The following is a 20,606-nucleotide window of genomic DNA, read 5'->3' as shown; positions in this document are numbered from 1 at the left end:
CACTGCAGACATATGCCTGATGGCACCAATAGCTGATTGTCTTTTACCCATGTCGTTTTATGGGGTCAAAAATCCCCTGCCACTATGTTTTACAGTATAGTAGATCCGCTAAATAATCTTTTTTTTATTACTTGAAATTTGATGACTTTTCCTCAAATGACCCCAAAATGAGACAAAGTGAAACATTGCCGTTGTTCATATGAGGGATGATAACAATTGATCAACGCGAAATTTAATTTAACATGTAAATTTTAAGCGATTAATCGATAGGCAACGACATGCTGTCAAAGTGTATGCAATATGTTGCTTTTAGCTTTGACTGGGAAAAAAAAACATATTTGGTATTGTTTGAAATAAGTCAAGTTTTTGTGTTTTTTTTCCAAGTTAAGATTAATTGTTCATTAATTTTTACCGAATAATCGCTTCAGTAAAGTGCCTATAATTCGCAACCCTAGTTCATATCTCAGCTTTACACCAACAGGATGAAAATATTGCCTTAGGGATCATTTTTGACCCAGCAGTTATACAATTATTTTCATTCTACAATAACCCCAAAAACCACACACACACACACACACACACACACACACACACACACACAAACACAGAAATACATGCACGCAAACTTGCATACTGTCCTCATTGTACAGTATAATATACGATGTTGCTAAAGACTGTTATTGTAATAAAATGCATTCAGAAGTACTTTTTGCACTTTTTTTCTTTCTTTGGCTACACAAGTTATATATCTTGCTAAAAAATTATAAAAACTTATGTTTACATCTATGCAATAAATTTAACAACAACAACAATAATAATAATAATAAACCTCTACTTCAGTAATTAAAACAGTTATGTTGTGTGTTGTAATAATAATGTGTAGATTCCACTGATTAAATGCAGTCTTTCTGCACTGTGAAGAGGGAAAACCCAGATACTGATAAAGTTTGTGATGGATGACATAAATGCAAAATAAAGTATATTAGGGGTTTAAATTCAATCAAGCTGCTTTATTTCAGGGGCTTATCAAAGGCAAGTAATTTTGGACCCTTAGGACAAGAGGTGTATACAGTTAAGATGACACAAGGGTTAATAACAACCAGCCAGGAGTTCATTTAGGATGAAGGAAAGTGTCTATGAGCTCATATTCCACTGTGCTATCCAACAGACACATCACTACTTTACTAAACTCCAAAGATGATGCATGAAGACAGGCTTTTCTCAAGCCTTGTTAGTACATTTTCCTGCAAAAAGCCATGAACCAAAGTTCGAACAAATCCAGAACATAATGATGTTCCAGTAACCCGGCATGCCCATGTACTTTGGAAGGCTGGGATCATGTCACTGCTAACAATAGTAAAGAAGGAAAGGGTTCAGAGCAGTCCACTTAAAAAAAAGTTTGGAGTAGTGGATTGGTCACAAAATACAGAACTTTTCCTAGAAAATGGTGTTCGAAACTAGGGGTTTGACAGATTATACCTGGCAATTTATCTGGGCCGATATTTGGCATTTTGCAGATTATCTGTGTCAACATTTTATTTTAATTATCAAATTAATGTAAAAGTGTGTGTATTACACTCAACCAACACCAGAGAAGGCAGTCTGCAATACATGCAAAGAAAGTGTCAGCATGGGAGGAACTTTTACTTTGTAAAACCTCAGGGAGCTATTTACATTTGTTCATTTTTTATTTACATTTTCATTGAATTTATTTTGAAAAAGTTGCTGGGAACTTACTGTATTTGATGCTGAAAGGTTCAGTTTTGATTTAACATTTGCTTAAGGCATTTTAACAAAATTTAGTTTTGGGGTTTGTTGTATTCCAAATTGTAAATTTAAACAGAAATATTTTTATTTTGTTGTAAATGCATATCTATTCCAAATATTGGTTACCTGTGCCAGTGTTTTATTTTAATGATTGCCAAAAAAATAATAAATAAAAAAGTATAAAAAGTGCACAGGAAGTGTCAGCATGGGAAGAACTTTTACTTTAAAAAACCTCAGAGAGCTATTTTTATTTATTCATTTTTAGGGCCCGAGCGACCCTCTTGAAACTCAAGGAATTATTATTATCATTAGGGCCCGAGCACCAAACGTGTGTGAGGACCCTATTGAAATCCAAGGAATTCTTCTTCTTCTTCTTCTTCTTCTTCTTCTTCTTCTTCTTCCTATAAATGAATTGCCTTTTGGGGGGCTTTATCATACTCAAATGTGGTCAATGACACCTTAAGACGTGACAAAAACAAAAAAAAAAAATTTTCGTCATACTATGTGGGTGTGGCTTGGTTTCCAACTTTGATGTTACACCATAAAACATCATACAAAAAAACAAATAATCTGTATCAGTACCGTCCCTGAAAAACCACAAACTACAACCAACCCCCTATTTGAAACCCTGCTAACTTTGAACAGTTTTAATGTACATCCTCACTATTCTCCACTTAACTTTACATTACTAACAGGAAGCATTGTACATTTAAATACTGTTATATATCGTATACCCCACTGAAATTTCAGGGGTTATGAAGTATGAAATATTACATACCATCCGAGCCTATGGTGAACAGTTTGTCTTATGAGGACTGTCATGTTAAATGTAACAGTCCCGGGAACCTGAACATTTCACTCACAATTTGGTCACTGAAGCTCCAAAAATTGTGATTTCAACCATCAGCTCAACACTAAATGTGCCGTGAGTAGTGATGGCAAGTACACAAATTTAGAAACAACCTGTCACTTTCCATTGTCTGCAGAGTTTATCTTGTGTTGAGATAATGAAATTAGCTCCACCATCCCCCCTCCTACAAATTAACTGACCCCTCGTGACCTGGGCAGGGTTTCCCCAGAAGACCCCAGCGCTGCCATCACCATTGTTCCTTTGTGAGCCGATAGACAATGATGAGGTTACTGCCGAAATGCTTTTGGGAAACTGGGTTTCCGATGAGTCAGTGTGCGAGTTAAGGAGTGTGTGAAGAGTTCGGCCAGGATGTGACGGGAAGATCTTTGTGCTGGTGATGACACATCATGTATCACACACTGTATACAAGACGTGTTCTGTTTAACTGTTCCTCCCTTTTGGAGATATCGGAGTGGGCTTAGGTTTGCACTTCCCTCTTCTTCTATTTTATAAACTTTAGGGCCCACGTTAATATTACACACACTCAAATACATGTTATTCTTATGGAGGACTGGATGGAATTTTTTAAAAAATGTATACTGTAAAAATTTTGAAAGTTGATTAGTTGATTGACTTTAACCCTAAGGGCCCACTTTAATATTACACACACTAATATCACTCTGAGCACAAAATGCGCTTTTCATTTCCTATTTTTATTTTGTTAATTTTTTAAACCAACATCAGTCCTAATCATAAATATCAAAAAGTTATTAATTTTCAGAATTTTTAACCCTGTAAATTCCAGGGTTTTTGTCATGATTCCACTATATTTTAGCTGAATTTAAACAACAGAAAATGAAGTATTTTACTTTTTATTTATTTATAATTATTATTATTTGTGGGTGTCATTCTGGGATTTTGCCTTGCACAGCCTGGGATATATCAGTGATTAGCAGCAACATTGATTGTGATAATGCACCTAGCGAAATAGCATGTATTTTCACCATATGCCAAATATAGTAAAAATGACATCATCGGGTGGAAAATTGTAAAAATTACAGATTCCAAGGCAAAATCCCAGAATGACACCCACAAATAATACAGTGCATGTTTTTATGCTTTGATTGATTTGCATTTAACAGTATGAATGTAACAATTTTGTTTCCACATGTATTTTAGAATTATTGTGGGAGCTGAGCTGGAAATTCCAAGATGAAACAAAAATACACAGTCTTTCCATAAATGTATGCCATATGCATAAACACAGCTAAGATTATCAAAAAATGAAGAATGAAAAGCGCGTAAAATGTGCCAAAACAGTCCCTAAGGGTTTATAATTAGATGCGCTGGCATAGGAAGAGGACCGTTAGACCTTGCTGTAAGTCTTGGAAATATAGTTTCCGCTGCAATTGTGCATTCGTGTTCCAGACGAAGGGGAGCGCCTCCAGTGATTGATGAGGTCAATCGGCCTGTAATGAGCTTGTCAGTTATTTCACCATACAGCCATTAAAATCGCTTGTTAAATGCACATCAGGCTCTGTTTCTTCTGTTTTTAGAGGCCTGATGGTGTGAACGTGCTCTTTTGACGGCGGCCATACAATCCAGCGTGACCTCACTTTCTGTTCTGGGATTGGAGTGCCCACTCATAGCCGTCTAGTGTAAAGAGGGGAGGAGGCAAGAGGGGGTTGAAATGCCCCCCCCCCCCCCCCCCCCAAACACAAACACGCACACACGCACACACGCGCGCACACACACACACACACACACACACACACACACACTCCTCAACCAAGATATGATGTGAGCCTATTTAACCTCACACACTTGAGTGAGAATGAACAGGATGCCTCGAGGGGAGTGAAACAACAGGCGTTAAAACAAGCGGGGATTGTCCGGTGGCGTCCCCCCCATGCCAAAAGCAAGAGAGACTTCTGTGAAGGGCTCTACAGATGAATGTAAGCAGCCATCTCTCTCTTGCTCGCCCTCTTTTCCTCTCCATCTGAAGTGCGGGCTGACTGTGAAAGATGGCGGTGGCATCGCTCGACACATAGCTGCCTTTTACAGCCCCCTAAATGGCCATTAAAGTCCCATCAATTCTTCCCTGCACATGAGTAAGTTTCACTCCACAACACTCCCCTCCTCTGCAGGCTCACAGTGGACAAGAAACCACAACAGCCCAAGTCCCACTCCGACCACTGAGATATGAATAGTATTCATTACCATGAATTATTATTTGTTAAACTGTTAAGAAAAAGTAGAGAACATCTGCTGCTTGCGGATCCACAAATGTGAATACCGGTATCCTGTTTCCTGTGCCTAAAGATAAGAACTCAAACGCAAGACGGCCGTGACAGAACTAATGAGGAAACTCACTATTTATTGACCATTTTTCAAACCTGAATGTTCACAATTAGAAGACAGAGACGAGTAAAAGCTTTTAACCCTCAGGGCCCGCTTAAATATGAGACACACTCGTATCTCCCTGTGCACAAAATACACTTTCCAAATCAAGCTTTAAAAAATATCATACATTAATATTATTTTCTACTTTAATTGATGGTTCATTTTTAACCAACACCAGTCATGATCACAAATATCCAATATTCATTAATTTTCAGATTTTTAACCCTTTGAATGCCAGGTTTTTGTCATGATGCCACTTTGTTTATATATGAAAAACCACATAAAAATGGAGTATTTTCAATATACTACTGGTAGATACTACTAGCTAGAAGTCATTTTTTTTATTATCACAGCCTAGGATATGTCTATGATTAGCAGCAACATTGATTTTTACACATTATTATTGTTTTGTTGCAATCGTTGAGGCCTAATGTCACAGCAGCTATTTTTTTTAAATTGCACTGCATGCTGCAATGTTTATTGATGTTTTCTTTTAATCCATGCTGCTGTCGACTGCTTACTAAGATGTTTTCCAGCCTGTTTATGACGTTGAACATACCACACCAGAAAAGACAGAAAGGCATTTTCGTCTGCACCGGAGCTGTGTATACTGCTGTTTTTAGAATTTTAGATGGATTTCCCCCCCAAAAAAACCCAAAGTGCACATGCTAATTTGGTTGGAAAAGGTATGTGAGAGAGTAGCTATCTCAGGTGCAGGTACTCTTTTCATGATAAAAAGACAGAGAGCATGTCAAGGAGGGCTAAGTGAATCAATATGCTGCATGCAGCTCTTCAAAGAAATGAGCTTTTACCCTTTTAAATAGTCAAATTTGTGGTTAAGTTGGAAAAAATTGCAAAGTTGTGCAGGATTCACAGATTTGGGCTGAACATTTGTTAAGTACTGTGAATGCAATATCCTAAAGTTACTGCATTATGGGAAATGTAGGAAATCAGCTAATTGAAATTAATGAGGGAGGTGAAGAAGAAGATTGGTCCACCAGAAGAACTTCTCATGCTACTGGGGTGTGACTTTATGTAAAATAAATAAAAAATACTACCTTTTCAAGTTGAATGTCGATCACCTAAACCAAAATTAAAAGCTCAAGTCCCTCCTTACTGCTTACATATTTTTTTCTGATGCCTGACCTGTTTTGCAGCACCCCTTCACCCCTTCACCCCTCACGAGTAACTAACAGTCCCTATTCTTCACCGCCAATGGAGGCCAGAGCAGTGACTAGGAACAGGCGCAGAACACCAAGTCCATGACGGATTAACTTGACTTGGTAATAACGAAATAACTGGGCATGTTAGTCCGATTTCAATTTCATTTGGACGAACATGTTTACATATATTTTCAAAGTCCAGTTTGAGTTGTACTGAAACAGCAATTCAACTTTTTCTAACATGACTGATGATAAGACTTTGCTGTGAGAATAACGCCTCCTAACACTCAATGCAGTATGTTTAGCAGCAGCTCAGAGTTTTACACAGTGATTAAGCTAAAAAGCAGCAGCGACCCTCCATCCGCAGCCACTAAACTCCAGTGCAAACATTTTCCAGCCAAACCGCAGAGGCCTCAGAAGAACCCCACCTACCGCATCCCCACGCAGGCCGCCGTTTTCTTACGGCTGCCACGATGAGGTGACAGGCCGCTGAATGGCTTCATCGGTACAGTACAGAGTCTCACATCAGTGAAACCAGGCTCGCAGTGGGATGGGTTGGGGATTCAAGGCATTCTCTCTCTCTTTTTTTCCCCCAACAACTTTTGAGTTTACTCAGCAGGAGTGGGTGGCGGAGGTGGTGCGGTGAGCTCCTCCCCCTCCTCAGAGTCACTCAGACTTCACCCTCTTCACCCTCTCCTCCAACCCTCCTCTCTGTCCCTGTACGCTAGACTTCATCGGTATTTGCTTTCAAAAAAAGCTGTACCCCCTCCTCCTCCTCCCTGGTCTATACCCTTCCAACACACATACACACACACACACACACACACACACACACACACACGCACACAGAACCCAGTCACTCCTTTTCCAGTATTTGGTTCATTAAATTTTCTGCAGACTTCCAGAAAAGAAGCAAAAAAAAAAAGGAGGCAGATCAATAAAGTGGGGCCTGTGCACAGAGGCGATGTGTGAAAACGGGGGCTACAGCAGCATACATACAACAGCACACAGCGGCTGGGCTGTGGAGATGAAAGTGACATGGCCACTATGGGTCTCCCCCGAAACTGAGGCTGAATGAGCTGAATAGGCTCATCCATTCTTTACTCCTTTCACTCTCCGTAGGCCCTAACTGTTGGAACTCTTCATTCCTCACAATGGCCAAATGCACTAAAACTTTTTCTTTTTTTTTCTCATGCAAATCACCTCGGCACTGACTGGGGTTGTCATCATGTGGAGCGGAAAACACACATGCAGGAACTCGATTTTGGAAAAATAAAAAAAGATCCCCAATACTGCTATCATTTGCAACACATTCATTCATTAAAAGCTTTTTCGAGGTTTGTTTCTCATGCATGCAAAAAAACTGAGCAGGGAGATCAATAGATTCTCGAATGAGAATTTAACAGAAAAAGCTTTAAAAAAAACACTTTCTTTTTCATTTAATGTAGGCCAAAACAACCAACAAAAAAGTCATGAGTCCACACATGAGTTTGGAGATCATTAGCAGCGCATGGTAGATAGGACTAAAAGCCAACAGCAAATATAGCTGCTTAAGGGCCCCACAAAGGCGTCAAGTGTTTGTTGACTGCTCAGGCTGGAGAGCAAACAGTAAACTTTGAATCTTTCAACAATAAGTACACATCTCCCACAGTCCTGTCACCGGCTGAGATGTGTCCGTGCTGCTACTGCATTCCTCACACTTTCTGCCTGTTTGTTTCTTTGCTTTGTGGCATTAAGAGATTAAAGAAGGTAAAGTGCTGCAAACGACAGAAAGGCGTGTTGATGCACTTTGTGACATTGTTTTCTGATAGTTTTCATTAAAGTCTGAAAAAAGGTGTGAAAAATCAATGCAGAGTGGTTTTCCTTATGTGAGAAATGGGTTTAAATGTTAAAGTTACATTTGCAGGCTGTTTGATTGGATTTGTATCTTAGATTAATCCCCTGTTTAACCCTTTCAAGCCTGTTAACACTGGCTTTATTTCTTTCAAATACATGGGAAGAAGGCAGTGAGCAACTTAAGAAGAAATGACCCAGAAATTATTGAAAAAATAGTAAATAAATAAACTGAAACTGACACCCAAAAAGCCAAACAAAAAAAGAATGGAAAAATGAAAAAATACAACAATAATTTTAAAAAAACAACTTTCTAAAAAAATCCATTGTGATAGTTTTAAATACAGTTTTTCCCTTTTCAACAACACATAAATATATTTTTAAATCTAATAATTTATTGCAATTTGTGGGACATTTCTTACCAAGTTGCTCATTCCCTTTTATTCAATGTTTTTGAAAGAAATCAATTCGCTCAGGGTTCCAAGCTTCCAATACTTGTGAAAGACATTTGAAAGCAGCACTATAAACGTGATGTCAATCCTGTTTTTTAAGGTTAATATATATATATATATATATATATATATATATATATATATATATATATATATATATATATATAGTTAGTATAGTATATTTTTTGGAGGAACTCCAATAGTTTGTGTTAATCTATTAAAAGCAGTTTGGAGGGGATTGGCGCCGAGCTTTCTGATCACATTTCTTCCCATATGGATCAAGTTGCAAGAGCAAAATTTTTTGGATTCCTGTGTCAAATAAGTTCAAAGTGCAAATGAGATGTGAAGCTGCCCTGAGCCTCATCTGCCGCTGACACGCGAAGCAACACGAGAGGGAAAAAAGACGAGAAAACACATTTTCAACTCAACTAATGTGTAAATGTGAGCGCACAGACACAGAGAAGCAAAAGGCAAAATGAGGCGACTTCTCCCAAAAAAGCCACTGTCAGCATCACAACAAAGTTGTCTGACTTACCTTTACTGCCGTCTCCTTTCGCTCCGACACCGAAGCTCTTCCGCTCACTCTTTTTGTCCGATGAAAACTTTGCCTGATTCCCGTAAACTAGGACAGCGCCGCCGCCAAACGCAAAACGCGCAAACGAGCCTCTCCGGACTTGACGCCAAACTCCATGAACCGGAAAAAAAAGTTTTCAAAGTTTGCACGGCATTACCACCTCCTCTGTACCGGAGAGAGCGCTTCAGAGCGGAGCACAAGTCGAGTACAACTTTTTCTTACAATCCATCTTCTCCAGGAGGTGCGCTCTCAGCAAACTAGCATGACGCGTAAAAGCTTTGTTTTTTTTCTTGTTTCTCGAGTGCGCGTTAAAAAAAGTTTGGAAGTCAAAGCGGTTTGGCTTCACTCGACAGTTGTTGCAGAGACATGCGGTGGTGTTGAGATCTTCAGGCTGCTGATCTGTTTTCAATCCAAACCCCCCTTCTCTCTCCTTCTTCCCCCTCTTTACCATCTCCCCCTCTCTCTCACTCCCCGTGCTCCCTGGTGAGTTGGGCCATTTGCTGCACCAGATGGGCCGGGCTAACTCTATCCAGCAGTTGCAGACAAGGGGGGGGTTAGATAAAGTTTCATTTATTGTTCGATTTTTCACGGGCTTTACAGTTAAGAATGTCTATTGGAGCCAGTTTTGGTTTACAAGAATGATCACACTTGATGATCACTACTTTTGGGTCACACTGTAAAATCTTACAAGTTGATCTTACTTAAAATAATCTATAAAACTTATTGCTTTTAAAACGTTATTAGGAATAACTACTCTTACGCTGTATCTATTTGTTAGGTTTACTTAAAGTTTTGTTGCATTAGCTTCATTTAGTGAGGTCAGTGTAGAGATGGCAAGTGAAATGATCTATTTTTTGTAAGTGACAGCAACTTCATCAAGCCAAGCAAGACTGATTGAACTGAACAGTTGCGTCTTTGCTTACACTGCAAAATCTCACAAGTTGATCTTACTTAAAATAATCTAGAAAACCAACTGCTCAAAAATGTGTTGTATTTACCTCATTTTGCAAGGTCATCTTAAAAATGGCAAGTGAAATTATGTTGATTCATTTTTTTTGTAAGTGATAGCAGCTTTATCAAACCAAGTAAGTCTGACTTAACTGAACAGTTGTGTTTTTTTCGGTACACTGTAGAATCTGGCAATGTGATCTTACTTTAAAAAAGCATAGAAAACTGATTGTCTTGAAGATGGTTTTTAAGTATAACTACTCTTGTGTTTAATTCATATCTATGTGTTAGTTTTCCTTTCAACTTAAAAATGAAAAGTTCAAAAGCTGAAATGAACTTCTCTTTTTTCTAGGTTATAGTAACTTAATCAAGATAGTCTGACTTAATTGAACAGCTCTGTTTACTCTGTATAATGGAAAATCTCTCAAAAAGATCTTACTTCAGCTTTTGAAATCCAATTGTTCTCAAAAACATGAAAATAAATCAAAGAGCAACTTTAGAATTGGCCCTAAAGTTCAGACATTAAAGATAAAGATAGTAGACAAAAGTTCCGAATAACTTTGGTAACAATGAAATTGTTACCAAAGAAGGAGAATTCCTTAAAAATGTTAAAAAAAAAATGAAAAAAGTGTACTTTTTAAATTTTTCTGTAAAATATTTTTAAATATGTAAGTAGAACTTATATTTCCCTTCTTGTTAAAGTTTTTCTCTCTTTTTATTTATTTATTTTTTTACTATTTTTTTTTACTATTTTGCAGGACAATTCCTGTCAGGTTGTTCATAATTGTTTTGTGAAAAACCAAAAACCAACGTGTTTCATTTTCAAAGGTTTAAATACTTGCAAAACGTGTCTTAACACTGTACAAGAAAACTGCTGACGATCCAAGTTTCAAAGAGTTGAAATAACTTGGAAATCCAAAAATATATATATTTAATCAGTCTTTTTTAAGTTGCAACAATGTCACAAAATTAGATACAAGACACTTATATTTACTTACATTTTTCAAGGCAATTGGTTACCTAGACTTTTTGTTTGTTTGTTTGTTTAAGTAAAATCAGCTTGTTGAATTTTACAGTAATCACATTTAATAAATACAGTAAACACAGAAAAGAATAATTTTCAGGAATATTTGAGGAAACAAGCAAAATCTCAAAACGAATCCACGTGTAAACCTTACAAAATAAATTTTTCAGACTAAATTTGTATATTATTTGACTTCGCTTTAGATTTCAACAAGACTCCTTGTCATGCCATTTAATCACAATTATCAACACTCAGTCGAGCTTCAGCCAACATGCAAAACACATCAAACTGTTCAGTTCAGACTAACTGGGCTTACTTAAAAAATTAAGCTGCTATAATTAACAAAGAAAATTCATGTGTCATTTTTAAGTTGCAACAACTACACAAAATTAAGTAACTACAACTAAATTAGATAATTAGAACTTAATTAGATATAAAATAATCATAAATTAAAATGAATAATTATATTTACTTATCTATATAAAGGCAGTTAGGTTTTTAAAAGTAAAACCAGCTTGTGACTTTATAGTACAGTTAAAATCTGGCTCCAGAGATCAAATTTGTGACATCAAGTTTCTTGCAGTTGGAAAAAAAGGTTTCTTGAAGCTCTAATTGTATTGTTTTTCTTTGGGAGCAGTGATTCTGTGAGTGGGTGGACCAAAAAAAAACCAAACAAAAAAAAAAAAACAACTCCGTGCTTTAACAAACCAAAGGCACATTCCACAACAAACACATACAGAGCCTGTAGTTAAAGCTCGCTGATTTCAAAAGTAGACAGCAAACAATCTTCATAACTCATGCTTTGTTTATTCCCATCCTTTTTCATCTTAGCTGGAACCTTTTATTCAGCGTAGCAGCGGGGGCAGCGGAGCAGGAGGCGGGGATGCGTTGTGGACAAACAGCATTTATTATGTGATTCATGTAGATTTCGCTGAAAAAGTAACTACGTTCATGCCACTGCATCTAAATGCTCATTTAGCATATTTGAATTCATTGTTATTTAGAAGGAAAATAGAGAGAAGTTTATGACCCCTTCTTGTTACTCCCACACTCTGAAATGTTTTCAGTGTTTCTATGCTGGAATACAACTTTGCTGTATTATTTAAAACATTAATTCAGGTATAAAATATAAGCACAGAAGTGAAGTAATGAAGATCTTAAAGCTAGATTTGGTGCACTCTTGTCAAGATGAGAAAATATGGGGTGCCTGTAGCTTACCTGGTAGAGCAGGCACCTCATGTATGGAGGCAACGTCCTCATTGCAGTGGCTGCTGGTTCAATTCCAGCCTGTGGTTCTTTGCAGCACGTCATCCCCTCTCTCTTTCTTCCGTTCACACACAATCAGTCCTATAAAATAGAAGCAAAAGCCAAAAAAAATCTTTAAAGAATATTAGAGAAACATCTTCATCATGTCAATTATTCTGCTTTTTTTGTTCACCCTTTGAAACCTGGAGCGACATTACTTTTCTTGTACTGCTTTCAGATGCCTTTCTGGAGATTTTAAACCTTTGAACCCAGAGCACAATGGTGCAGTGTCGTTCAAAAAATGGGAAAAAATGGCAATGAGCAACTTGGTAAGAAATGTTCCACAACCTGCAAGAAATTAGTAGGCTAGATTTAGACATTTTTTGTTAGAAAGTGAGGGTTAAAACGTGTAGGGCAAAAATAAAAAAACCTATGTTTATAATTATCATAATTACATGTTTAAAATCTGAGGGTTTTTTTGTAATTTCCAGATGATCTCCTTGTTGCTGTTCTTTTGAACTTTCTTTTTCACTTTTTTTTCCACATTTTCAGATTATTTGTATTATTGTATTATTATTGATTACTTGTACTCTTTTTTTTTTTTTTTTTTACTAATTTCTTGCCAATTTTTTGGATCCTCGTTGCCCTTATCTCATTATCCCATGTGTTTGAGAGAAATCAAGCCAATTTGCCCTTTTTTAAAAGAGTTAAATTGGCACAAACAGTTGAATCACAGTATGACTGAAGCCGGGGCCCTTGGTGTTCTAGGACCCCGGGGCAGTTGTCCACTATGCACGTTTGGTCACCAATCACCAACATCACAATGCAAAAATGCCCCACGATAAGTGAAAGTCCTGCATTTCACTTTAGAAAAAAATAGCACATGGGAGAATTAATGATTTTGATTTTTTTTTTTATTTCTGTGTCAGCATGGAAACAATCAGCCCCACATTGGCTCACATGTTCATTTACCAAATAAAGGATCATTGATGAATATGCCATGCTAAACCACAATGCATTTTTTTAAAAGCATCAAAATAGAGCTTGTTTATTAAAACAAAGTGCCAGCAGAGGATCCCCCCAGAGCTCGTGGCTTAGCCCTGAATCTTCCCAAATCCCAGAAATGGCCCTGCTTACACATGACCTGTCAGGAAATTCAGCAACTGGATTTGCCTCTTGGCATGAGTGAGGAGAGCAAACACTGAAAGGTTGAAAACTGGAATGTTCTGCTCCGCCTGTTGCCATACGATACGATATGGTACGGTACGCTGCGGTACGGTACGCTGCGGTACGGTACGGTATGGTACGGTACGGTACGATATAGTAGGATACGACATGACACGACACGTCACGTCACGACACGTCACGTCACGTCACGTCACGTCACGTCACGTCACGTCACGTCACGTCACGTCACGTCACGTCACGTCACGTCACGTCACGTCACGTCACAATAATGAATCCCACACTGGGGAGATTTACAAATTACAATAGCTAACGAATCACGACCAAGACTAAGACAGAGTGAGTTTACATGATGTGTGTGTGTTAGTGATGTTGTGTCAGTCCGACTAAAAGTGGACTTTAAGAATATATATAAAAATGTCAGTTTGACTGAAATCGTTCTAAGTTGAATTTCGGTTGAAAGTTGGACTAACACACCTAGATAATGTGTGTTGGGATCAAGTTACTCTTTTATGTATGCACCTGAACCAGATCTAAACTGTTCTGCACATGCTTCATAATCATCACACCAGGCTTCGACCTGAAAGTTGAACAGCATATATTCATAGAAGAAAGCCGGGAAAAACAAAAGGAGAAGAACAGAAGGAAACAAAACAAGATGAAGGTACCAAGTAAAGTGAAAATGTATCCATGTTGTCATGTTTCTACATGCAACCTGTTTTCTATTTTCCAAGTTGTTTGGTATGTGACATAATTGGTCAACCAGGAAAATGCACAATAGCAACTAGCTGCAGAAAGAAGGTATATCTCCACCTACCATAGTGATGCCTGTACACCAGAAACAAGGACAGCAGTCCAATTAAATGGACTAATAGAGCCAAAACCGTAGCTCCACTTGTGCTTGTAAAAAACACTTTTTTTGCTTGTCTAGGTCACATGATGCTATGGCTATGTGCTTGTCAGTAGGAAATGACTCCCTCATGATGCAGCAGGAGCTACAAGAGGTGTTATTGCATCACATAACTCTTCAAAAGTTGAGCTGATCAACTGGAAGTTTTTAATCCACACTTCCTCTGTGAAATCATGGACTATCACCTCCCAGAAATCCCTAATATGTGGCCGCTCCCATGTATAAGGGGCTTGCCTTTCCATTATGGCTCCATAACACGCCTATGACCTTGAATTGGAAATACTGATGGCTGGTGTGATGGCTGCAATAGAAATAAAGCTGCTAATGTTTTTCATCACCATACTTCCTGGAATGTTATTGCCAGAGGGGAAGTCACAGAACATCACTCAATAGAAACACAGTCACCTCGCAATTGTGTTTCATCAACATTTTGGAAATATGACTTAAGGTTTGCACAAATCTGTAATGGAAACCTGTCTAGAGACATCCCAGGTAGCAGGGAACATTCACACAACATTTGCTAACGTTACCTACAAGTTGTAATAATGTTTTAAAGAAAATATTTAAATCTAATGTTCAAAGAACAATTTAAGGATGTTTGTCATTTCAAATAATGTTCCTGTGAGGTTAAATGAACTAAGACATAATGTTATAACTGCAACATTCTGAGGATGTGATGTTGAGAGGTAACAGATCATAGAATGTTCTTTTTATAAAATGTTCCCACAGTGTTACATGAAAACGAAAGAGGAACATTTTAAAAGCAACATTCAGAACACATTATTGAGGACTGAGATTACAGACCCCTTTTTCAATAGAAAAATGTTTGTAATGTGATTAATAATAATAATTAAAAAAAACAAAAACATTTTCAACATTTTTTGATGTTAATAGAAAGTGTTACCTCAACTTTGAGAAGAATGTTCTGGTAACTAAAAGAAAACTTTCCACTGAAAATATTATTAAAACATTGCACTGGTTGAACTGTACCATTTTTAGAATGTTTTTAGAACCAAGGTTTGGTGCTACGGCCCTGTCACAGGTTAGCCACATTTTTAAAGTTTTTAGACATGTTCTTAGAAGCAGTTTGGCGTCTTTAGGTGACCTGCTTGGTCTTTTCTATGTAGGAGACACAAACACGAGAATGACATGTAAGCTGCACACAGATTGGTCCTCGCTCTTTGTGCGACGGCAGTTTAAACTGCAGAGCCGCGGTTGAGCTCGGCAGCAGCGGAGACAAAAAGAGTTGACTGGATGGAGGGGATGAAAAGAGACTGACTCACAGAGGGATTGTCAGGCCTGGTTGGTTTCGGGGCTCGAGGTGCTGCCACCTATTGTCTCGCTCTGTGCTTGCATCATGCCTGAGTGCCCACTCTCAAAACACGCCTGTGCACATGAGCGACCTCTGCGACTCCCTGCGCCTCTGTGCCTGTGCACGTCCTCAAAAGAGGGTGAATGCCAGTGTCAGGCTCGCTGGCCTTCTCTCTCGCACTGGTTCGGTCTTACAAGCAGGAATTTTAATGAGCTTGTTGGGCTTTTCTGATTGGAATGGAAGAATGTAACTGCAGAGGGCTGACAGTAAAGCTGCTGGATGGCAGAGGGGAGAGGAGGAGAGGGGGGAAAGGTGAGGAGGCGAGGAGACTTTGATAATATTATGGTTTGATCACATTACCTCATGCATTCCTCTGTGATAACATCTGCAGCCTGTGATGGTGCAACTCATTATTTACCCAAATGTTTATGGGGCACATGTCTTTTAAAGTAACTCATCGCCCGTTTTGAGCGGTTAATCCAAAACAAATTATGGTGTTGTAGTCAAGTTCTCACTTACACACAATCTTTATGTGTACGATATATTATATACCATTAAATAGTGCTGATTTGATAAATATGCCACAGTGCAAAAAAAAAAAAGTAAAAAAAGTCTTGTTTCAGGGAACAAAACAAGGGAAGGTGAAAAAAAAACAATAAAACAAACAAACAAATAAAACAAGGACATGATTGGGAAAAACTGCTTAGAAACTAAAAAAATTACATTTTCTGTATTTTTATTTAATTTTTGATAGTTTTGTAGATAACCCCTTATTGTTTTACTTTTTACTAAAATCTAGTTTTCATTTTTATTTCAGTTAACTAACATCTTTTTTTTCACACCAACTTTGTAGTTAAGTTTTAGTAACTACAATAACCTTGTTGTCTTCATACAAGTCTCAGAGAGTGGCTAACATACCATCTCTGTTAGAGCCATTTTTATGTTAAAATGAATATTGTCACCAGTTGCCAAATCTATGTAGAATTTTCCTTTGATCCACCAAGTGACGCCTGATCAATGTGATTAATCAGATGCTGATCAGCTGTGTTAGAGGGTTGGACTGAGTATTTTGATTCTTTAGAAACCAAGTGTATAAAACAGGGCATCAGTACAGTCTTTGACCTCACGTTAGACAGAGACAAGTTTTTGATATTTTGTTTCAAAGTGACAATAAATCAGCCAAATGAAGGCAACAGAACCAGCGACTGCAGTGTTGTGATATGGACTGTTTTTAACCCTTGAATTTGCAAATCACTTTTTTTTTTGTAAAATTATCTTCCTGAATCCACATTTAGCAACTTTTTAGTTTTATTTTTGTCCTTTTTTTTTTCTTTTCAGATGACTCAGACAGGACACATATATGTAAGTCAACCAGCAAGTTGATTTAGGGTAATTCTAGCATGACCTAACATTAATTCACTGCATTTTTCATTTTATTTTATTTGTGTTTGGTTCTTTTTTTTTTTTTTTTTTTTAATATAACGATAATATAGGCAGAATAATATGTTGACAAAATGCATCAATTCATTAAGAATATCTATACAAGGAAAACATTTTATGTTTTCCTTGTATATTGCATTGTAAAAAGTGCCTCCAAACAATAAACAAATAATTTAAAAAAAAGAAAAATAAATTAATATAAATAAAAATAAATCTAGTAATAAAATCTGTACAAAAAGAAAAAAAAATAGTCAATGTATTATGATAATATAGAATTGAATACAATAAGAGTTTAATCTAAATACTAAAAAGCATCAGATAAAAACGTCTTTATGAAATCAAATTGGGTTTCGTGGCGTTTTTGTACAGCAATTTGATCACAAAACATGTCAACCGTTGTGGTTACAATGCCTCTTAAAGGGTTAGCTTGTGAGTCAAAAGTCCTGTTAGGATGGCACAGATTAAAAGACTTTGAAATAATGAGCCTAACAATCTCTTTTGCACTTATTTCCCTTATTTCCTTATTGATTATTTTCTTATGATGCAAGACTGACACAGACTGGAGAGTTGTTCTGGACTTTCCCATGGAGTTCTACATTCGTTTTTCAAAGTCAAGTCTTTCTAAAGCCCCAAATCACAACTTTGCCTCCAAGGGTTTTACAATCAGCAGTCTCTATCTGTAGACTCTGTGACTGAGGTTGACTTCACTGACATCAGTGCAGAGAGGATGAGGTAAGGTAGAGGTGAGGTAGCCCTCTGCTGGAGTACAGTACTCACTTTGTCCTCTTATCTGCCATCACTCAGCTCCTGATGGCCCATTCAGACGCTCTGCAGCTAACAGCTCACTCTCTCTGTGTCCACTGGAACAAGGTTCAGCTCCCTGATACCCATCTGTGAGGAAAAAACAGGCAACATTAAGTAACATTTCACATTGTGTTTTACATGTTCGTAATAATTAACCCTTAGAAACCTAGATTTTCGTGTGCTGCATTCAGACGCCTTTCACAAGCTGTTTAAGCTCTTTTAAGCTTTAAACTTGAGCAAATTGGTTAGATTTTTGTGGGGGGAAACAACATGAGAAACATGACATGAAAAAGGCAATTTGCTGAGAAATGTCCCTAAAATTGCAAGAAATTTGTAAAAGATGAGAAGAAAATGAACTTAAAAGTTCATTTTAAAAAAAGAGGCTATTAGATAATTATCAAAAAATACAGAAACAAATTCCAGAAAACTATATTTTTATGTCTAATTTTTACATTTAAAATTATGTTACAGAAAAAAAAAGCATTTTTTTTGCAATTTTTTTTTGCTTATTTTGGGGTATTTTTCTTGTGACTTATTTTACTAGTTTCTTGAAGTTTTTTGGGCCTTGTCTTCATAAGTTGCTCATTGCCTTCTTACCATGTTTTTCTAAAAAAAATGAAAAAATAAAACCAATTTCCTTGGGTTTCAGAGGGTTACAGAAATTCTCAAGCATTTAGGAGAATTTTTTTTTTAAATGTCAGTGTGCTTATTTTCCCTTCCATTCTTTTTTCATTTATTTAGTTTTTTATATTTAATATTTAATTTTATATATAATTTTGGAACCCCAATTTCCCTCTTTTTGGGAAAGACATGACTTACTTAACTTAGAAATAAAAAAAATTGCAAACAAATTCAAACTTTTCATTTCAGGCTTTTTGAGGGCTCCCCTTGAATTATGGCCCTTGACGATCTGTCCCGCACCCCTTTAGAATAGAATACACACTGTGGCCTGAGTGTGGTTATGAGCTGTGTGTCATGTGTGAGGCTGGATGAGGACCCAAAATACAGAACAAACAAAAAGGGAGCCAGAAGTACAAACTAAACATGAGCTTTAATGCTGAAGATTATCCACAAAAATCAACAGGTGAACAAAAAACAAAAAACTAGACTGAAACTAACCAGGCTGATGAAAAGAACTCGAGTGAAGAACAGGGCAAAAACACGGCAGGGACAACAGGAACACTGCAAGGAAAAGAGATGAACTGACGAAGGACAAAGAGAAACACAGGTATAATGGAACTAATCAAGACAATGACACAGCTAGGTAAATGGACACAGGAGCAGGAGGGAAACACGGGGATTGGTTAACTTAAGAAGGTGTGACCTCACTAGGGAGCAGACGAGAATTGAACAGAAACAGGTGTGCAGGGGAGACTGACAGGGAACAACAGACAAGACAAGATGACACAGGTGAAACAAATCAGGGAAACAGAGACAGAGGGACACAGAATTAGGGAAAAACAGAGACAGGGAGAGATAGAGAGTAAGGGAGACACAGAGAAAAAGAACAGGTGACACACAAGGAGTAAAAATACAAACATAAATAAAACAGGAAACAGAACATCAGTAGCTAGAAACAAGGAAAAACTAGAAAACAGAAAACCCCAAACAAGGTCCACAGTATAACAACCCTCCCCCCAAACCATGACACTGTGAGCAGATGCAGTTCATCCAAAGTGTAATTTTTGCTTCTCATAGTGTTTCATTTGAAGGAGGCCTGACAGCTAATTTACAAAACAAGAGATCTAAAATTTGATAAAAATCAGGAAAATATACATGATTTTGTGTCACAGAAGGACCTGCTGACCCCTTTTCTTGACCTCCAGATTAAGAACCATTATACTATACTATACTATACTATACTATACTATACTATAGTGCTAGATTTTAAGGTACTTCTTAAACCAAAGGGAAATCCACTCAGTCTCACAGAACCCATCAGTCAGAGGAAGATGTGGAATGAATTTTTTAGAAAATGCTGCCCTCTAGTGATCATTTTAAACATTGCAGCTTGATAGTCACTAAAGGCTCCATCAGCAAGTCTTTAATGTATAAATTAAAAGTTTATTTGCCGTTTAAAAATTTGACGTGTTTGGCTTTCAGTTTAATTTTTTCTCTCAACTTATCCTCATCTTTAGAAAAATTAAATTACAAACCCTGTACTGCCAAAATGCTGGTAATATGTTAGTATACTAACATATCAGTTTGTTACTATGAAAGTTGTAGTATTACCTGTACCTGTGTGTAGGCATGTGCATACATATACAGTATATGTGAACATACAGCACATTTATTAGTTATAGTCTTATTACTATAATTATCTGGGTAAGACGAGTAAGATTTTATTTTATCTTATTTTAATTTGTTTAGTTTTATTTTATTTTTCTTTGATCATTCATCTTTCCATATACTTATTTCTGTGTCTTTATTTATTTAATTGTTTATTTATTTATTCTAAATTATATGACTTAGACATCACAGGTCATTCTGAGCCAGCTGGGATGGGAGGAGAGGGGAGAATTTGACAAAAGGTTCATTTTCCTTCTGGAGTATCAATACCTGTGAAATTTGTATATATGATTTATCATTATACCCTGCACAAAACTTAATAAAAATTTGATCACAAAAAAGATATGACAACTGAGCAGAATATTAAATGGTTAACCCATTTGTGTCAAAATTTTTCTCTATAGCGA

At 37.1% G+C, this 20,606-nt stretch overlaps 1 protein-coding gene and 1 long non-coding RNA gene across 2 annotated transcripts in view; both read right to left on the bottom strand.

Annotated features, from left to right (window-relative positions):
- gli2a (GLI family zinc finger 2a) overlaps positions 1–9,461 on the bottom strand; it is a 113,472-nt gene extending 104,011 nt beyond the window's left edge. The window contains exon 1 of the mRNA XM_042494559.1: positions 9,004–9,461. The gene's annotated coding sequence lies outside the window, so the exon portion shown is untranslated. The remainder of the gene's footprint in view (positions 1–9,003) is intronic.
- A 2,104-nt stretch (positions 9,462–11,565) lies between these two features.
- Positions 11,566–19,165, bottom strand: LOC121948754. The gene is made up of 4 exons (XR_006106181.1): positions 19,030–19,165; positions 17,884–17,997; positions 12,233–12,361; positions 11,566–11,852 (listed from the first exon to the last, which is right to left on the bottom strand). It is a non-coding gene; the product is annotated as an uncharacterized LOC121948754 (long non-coding RNA).
- Positions 19,166–20,606: the final 1,441 nt, after the last annotated feature.

The sequence above is a fragment of the Plectropomus leopardus genome, chromosome 10, assembly GCF_008729295.1.
Source record: "Plectropomus leopardus isolate mb chromosome 10, YSFRI_Pleo_2.0, whole genome shotgun sequence".
Taxonomy (NCBI): domain Eukaryota; kingdom Metazoa; phylum Chordata; class Actinopteri; order Perciformes; family Serranidae; genus Plectropomus; species Plectropomus leopardus.
Note: the sequence above shows the minus strand (reverse complement) of the source record. Positions and strands in the feature narration are given on the sequence as shown.